Source organism: Acipenser ruthenus, chromosome 44 (assembly GCF_902713425.1).
Source record: "Acipenser ruthenus chromosome 44, fAciRut3.2 maternal haplotype, whole genome shotgun sequence".
Lineage (NCBI taxonomy): Eukaryota > Metazoa > Chordata > Actinopteri > Acipenseriformes > Acipenseridae > Acipenser > Acipenser ruthenus.
The window spans coordinates 10,002,651-10,007,650 of record NC_081232.1 but is presented as its reverse complement, the minus strand read 5'-3'; the positions used below and the strand labels follow the sequence as shown (position 1 = coordinate 10,007,650).

General features: G+C 47.0%; 1 pseudogene; it reads left to right on the top strand.

Annotated features, from left to right (window-relative positions):
• The first annotated feature begins 1,879 nt into the window (after positions 1–1,879).
• The window catches only part of LOC117399082 (TBC1 domain family member 10A-like), a 23,149-nt pseudogene continuing 20,028 nt past the window's right edge, over positions 1,880–5,000 (top strand).

The following is a 5,000-nucleotide window of genomic DNA, read 5'->3' as shown; positions in this document are numbered from 1 at the left end:
CATTATTGTTAATAAAAACGAAGCATAATCCTCTCCCAACACACCGAAACCCTAAACCCAAGGTCAGTATCCTACACTGCAGCCATTACACCTCGAAAGTAGTTCATGTTTGGCAGTGAAGAGGCGTTTTTGTTACTTTACAAAAAAATAAAATAAAAAATGACCGGATGTGCTGACTTCCTCAGTGGTCCTGACAGGAGCATTTCGTGGTACCGTTTCTAAACCCTGCCGCGCGGAATGCATGCCTGCCACAGGACTCCCCTGGGTCCTAAAACATGCCACGTATTATTATTTATTTCTTAGCAGACGCCCTTATCAAGGGAGACTTACAATTGTTCCAAGATATCACATTATTTTTACATACAATTAACCATTTATACAGTTGGGTTTTTACTGGAGCAATCTAGGTAAAGTACCTTGCTCAAGGGTACAGCAGCAGTGTCCCCCCCACTTGGGATTGAACCCAAGACCCTCCGGTCAAGAGTCCAGAGCCCTAACCACTACTCCACACCGCTGCCCTGTAGAGATGACTTTTTGCAGATATTAAAAGTTTAACGACTTTAAAATCAAAATATGGGTGAAAGTTTATCCCAGGAGTTGTCCGAGAGGTGTCCTAAAAAACGGGAGAGTCCCGGTAAATAAGGGACAGTTGACAACCCTGTACACAGTAGTAACAAATCTATAAAATGAAATGCGGCCAAAAGGTTTAGCATCAACCTAGAATTTTAGGATTGAGACATAATTAAAAAAAAAACAAAAAACTATATGAACATAATTTAGACATTTTATTCAACATCGTGCAACCAAAGAAATTAAAAAAAAAGGCTACCGGAAGCCATAATAGTAGTACAGTAAATATTTCACGTTAAATTTCGAAAATATCACTTTTTTTTACGTCGGTTTTTTTTCTTCAGAGATGAAACAGAAAGCGTTAAAAAAAACACAATAATGTATTATTTAGAATATAAGCAAAAACGTTATTTTTTTTTGGTGTTTGTGGGGGCAGTGAGTTGTTAGCGCTGCGCTTCAATTCTTGAAGATACGGTAAATATCAAAGCCCGCACGCCTCAGGGTGTGGCCGTGTAGCCTGGGGGGGCGCGCACGTCCCTGAGAGAGCGAGAGAGTGTGACCGTCGGGGGGCGCGCACGTCCCTGAGAGAGCGAGAGAGTGTCTGTTTAATAGAGGGAGGGAGGGGGATTCTGTTTAATTGAGGGAGGGGGGGATTCTGTTTAATAGAGGGAGGGGGGATTCTGTTTAATAGAGGGAGGGAGGGGGGATTCTGTTTAATAGAGGGAGGGAGGGGGGATTCTGTTTAATATAGAGGGGGGGAGGGGGTACTGTTTGATATAGAGGGGAAGGGAGGGATTCTGTTTACTGTATTAATATAGAGGGAGGAGGGATACTGTTAGTATTAAGAAAAATTCTTTGTCTGTATATTTGAGTCGGTTATGCCATGTATGTGCTTTGGCAACACAATTATTTTTATTATTATTATTATTTATTTCTTAGCAGACGCTCTTATCCAGGGCGACTTACAATGGTTACAAGATATCACATTATTTTTACATACAATTACCCATTTATACAGTTGAGTTTTTACTGGAGCAATCTAGGTAAAGTACCTTGCTCAAGGGTACAGCAGCAGTGTCCCCACTGGGGATTGAACCCACGACCCTCTGGTCAAGAGTCCAGAGCCCTAACCACTACTCCACACTGCTGCCCCGTGTCATGCCAATAAAGCCAATTTGAATTGAATTGAATTGTGTGACCGTCGGGGGGGGCGCGCACGTCCCTGAGAGAGCGAGAGAGTGTGACCGTCGGGGGGCGCGCACGTCCCTGAGAGAGCGAGAGTGTGACCGTCGGGGGGCGCGCACGTCAGTGAGAGCGAGAGCGTGTGACCGTCGGGGGGCGCGCACGCTGCTGTCAGTCGGAAATGCATTACAGACCGTACCGCTATTGAAGGGGTGTGCTGTCTGTGCATCGTACGATATATCCTGGAGAATTCACATATACAGATTTATATATAATACTGTTATCAAAAACAAAAAAAAGGAAAAGAAAAAAAAAAGAAGACAGCTACCGAGAGACAGGACAGCGATGATGCTGGAAGAGGAATCCGAGGACACGCTATAACGAAGCGTCCCCAGCCTCCCCCCCCCCCGTCCCCACAGACATCAACGGGAACAGCGGGGGGAGTGAAGGGAGGAAGGAGAAGACAAAATAAAAAAAAAAAAGCGAGAACCGGCGGCAGCAAGAGAGGCAGTCTGCCGGCTTGGGGCGCGCCGAATCCGGCTGTCGTGGGTAGGCGAGGTCGGGGTTCCGTGGGGCCTAGCTGTGTGTTTTCGCCTAGCGTAGGGAAGTTCTGTTGATCGGATAAGCGGATCCGAAACTGCGTACATTTTTTTAGTGTGTTATCAGTCAGGTTATACTGGTTCTGTGTGTTTTAAACACATATTTATATCCACAAAAGCGTTGTTGTTGCCTTGCGGTGCGAGTCCGGTTGACAGACAGACCGACCGACGGACCGGCGCAGGGCAGAGACGCATTGCAAGCAAATAAATAACGACGCCAGAGTGATCCAAAAATAAATAAAATAATCGCCTAAATTCAGAGAGATCGATTCGTTATTGCAACTCGACGTGGGTATACCGTTATATGCAGAAACTGTCTTGTTATCGTCCCGTTTTAGCGTGTTTTTCTCAGGCCGTCTGAGTGTGCTTTATAATACCGACAGCTTAAATGATTACACCGGGTAACAAAATTAATAAACACCGTTTAGATAGGAAAGGGATGATATTGCATGCAAGGTTTAGCGATGCCGAAAAACGCCCGCTAGTTAAACGAGGCGGGTGTGCAGCAGGTGCGTCAAATTAACATTTTTTAATATCAATACAGTGCAAAAGCAAAGCGGTATTTATTAGTAATAATAATAATAATAATAATAATAATAATAATAATAATGGGGGAACTTGTAATATATTTACATTTCGAATTTGTTTCCCAGCGATTCTGGTGACCATTAAGTACAATATTTCTGTTTATTATTTATATAGTTATAGACAGACTCTGTATAAGAGGTCATATTGTTCAATTTCAGGTAGGTAACGACTCTAGCCTCATCTCCGTACTGTTCCGCGGTAGACAGTGTTGTAGTAATAATAATAATAATAATAATAATAATATCAGCCGATATAACCGTAAATACACTTATCCGACATGGCTGACATTTTCACTGCGAGCCCGGTTGCCACGCAACCAGCCGGTTCTGGGCCCGCGTTAACCGGAACAGGAACCAGTACCCGGACCCCTCCGCCTTTACCCACCGGACCCAAACCCAGTTTGGTGTCTCTGAGCCCGAGCAAGCAGCAGCCAGCAAACCAAAACAGCCGCCCGCCGGTTGCGCCCAAATCGACGCTGTATAGCAGCCCGGCGATGCTCGCTGCTCAGCCCCCGAGAGACACCGAGGGGAGACCGCTAACCGCAGCGACCGCGACCGAGGTCGCCTGCACGGAACCGCGGACTGAAAAAGATCCGGAGGCGGACAAGTCGACTGAGCAAGCGCGAAACGGACAGCCGGCCCCGGAGCCGGAGCCGGAGCCGGAGCCAGTGAAAGTCACCCCCATGCCCGAGCCCCGTTTCCCGCCGCCGTCTCTGCGCATGGACCCGGCGCTCGGTTCCGTTTCCAGCCTGCTGGGCCCGGCGTCGAGCAAGCTCTCCTCCTCGGTGTCGCTGCTTCCCGGGTACTTGGGCGGGAGGAAGCCCATGGCCGCGGACTCGATGAGCTGTCACCTGGATTCGGTCAGTATGATGTCCGGGACGCAGGAGTCGCTAGCCGGCTTCGGGCTGGGGGATGACGCCAGTTCGATGGGGTCCGATTCGGAAATCAACGGCATGACGTTCAGGAAGACCGACAAGTACGGGTTCCTGGGAGGGACGCACCTCGAAGCTGGGTGAGTGAACAACTAAATAAGTAGACACCAATAAAATACAGATAAGACAACGACAGTGAAACAGTATAAGCAGGCAAGTAACTTTATGCAATGCTGCACAGCAATTTATTAATTTAAAAAAAATCCAGTTTAGTTTCAATAACACTGATGAAGGCACTAGAGCCCAAACGCTGGTCTGCTTGACTCAGTTTAGTTTCAGTAACGCTGATGAAGGCACTAGAGCCCAAACGCTGGTCTGCTTGACTCAGTTTAGTTTCAGTAACGCTGATGAAGGCACTAGAGCCCAAACGCTGGTCTGCTTGACTCAGTTTAGTTTCAGTAACGCTGATGAAGGCACTAGAGCCCAAACGCTGGTCTGCTTGACTCAGTTTAGTTTCAGTAACGCTGATGAAGGCACTAGAGCCCAAACGCTGGTCTGCTTGACTCAGTTTAGTTTCAGTAACGCTGATGAAGGCACTAGAGCCCAAACGCTGGTCTGCTTGACTCAGTTTAGTTTCAATAACGCTGATGAAGGCACTAGAGCCCAAACGCTGGTCTGCTTGACTCAGTTTAGTTTCAATAACGCTGATGAAGGCACTAGAGCCCAAACGCTGGTCTGCTTGACTCAGTTTAGTTTCAATAACGCTGATGAAGGCACTAGAGCCCAAACGCTGGTCTGCTTGACTCAGTTTAGTTTCAATAACGCTGATGAAGGCACTAGAGCCCAAACGCTGGTCTGCTTGACTCAGTTTAGTTTCAATAACGCTGATGAAGGCACTAGAGCCCAAACGCTGGTCTGCTTGACTCAGTTTAGTTTCAGTAACGCTGATGAAGGCACTAGAGCCCAAACGCTGGTCTGCTTGACTCAGTTTAGTTTCAGTAACACTGATGAAGGCACTAGAGCCCAAACGCTGGTCTGCTTGACTCAGTTTAGTTTCAATAACGCTGATGAAGGCACTAGAGCCCAAACGCTGGTCTGCTTGACTCAGTTTGACTCTGGTGTACCTGCAGTCCTTAGAGAGATGGCATTGTTGAGAGCCACAGGGAGTGCTTTACACTTTTTAAAAAGTT